This window comes from Condylura cristata, unplaced genomic scaffold, assembly GCF_000260355.1.
Source record: "Condylura cristata isolate star-nosed mole 26May11 unplaced genomic scaffold, ConCri1.0 scaffold00033, whole genome shotgun sequence".
NCBI classification, from domain to species: domain Eukaryota; kingdom Metazoa; phylum Chordata; class Mammalia; order Eulipotyphla; family Talpidae; genus Condylura; species Condylura cristata.
In genome coordinates, this window is record NW_004567134.1 from 18529891 (window position 1) to 18530772 (window position 882).

An 882-nucleotide genomic window follows, 5' to 3' on the forward strand; every position below is an offset into this window, starting at 1 on the left:
GACCGCCGCGCTGACCGCCGCAGGCCGCTGCGTCCGGGGGGCTTTGCCGCCACGGCAGGCGAAGAGGAGGGGCCTGTCCCGATAAGCGGGGCGCTTGCTGTCCCGCACAGTGTCGCTGAGACTCCGCCCCTGGGGGAGGGGGCTGAGCTCCCTCCCGAGCAGCACCTCGAGCGCGCGGGTCACCCCTCCCTGCTGCGACTCCGGGGCCTTCGGTCAATGCTGCGCCCCTCTGCCTGACCGCTGGGCCTGTGCGGGCCCTTGGCTGGCCCCGACTGCCCCTGAAGGGCCCCCGGGGGCGGGAAGGCGCACAGGGCCTGCCTTGCGGACAGCCAGAGGCGCCCTCGTTCCCCAGGTGGCCGGCGCGCCCCGGCTGCGGGCGGGGACCAGGCTGGCGACGTCCTGTGCCGCCGGCGCTGCTCCAAACGACCTGCGGGCTCATTTGACTTTCGCAGGGAACGAGAGGGGCGGGAGGCTGCGTCACAAGCGCCTTTGGGTACATTAGCGCCCCGGCAGAGCCCAGGGACGAAGACCGGCAGCGGCACCCCAAGATGGGCCAGCCCCTGGATGCTCTTTCTCTCCAGCCCGGTGCCCGGGGACGGTCTCCTCCGCGGCGCTGTCATGAGGATTAAATAAGGCAACTTCGCTCTGCAACAGGATTACATAAGGCGGCATTTTAGCACCAGACGGTGACAGCCAGCCAGGGCGCCATCCGTAAGTGCTGCTTTGTTTCCATGGAAAATGCCCGTCGCTAGGAGTTTACGCAGCGCCGGCTTCGTGCTCCTCACGGCCCCGTCACGCAGGCAGCAGGACAGAAGCCCGTGTGCGCTGGCCCCGGACGGGCAGAGCCGCGCTGCCGGGACACGTGAGCCGCCGCCGACACCC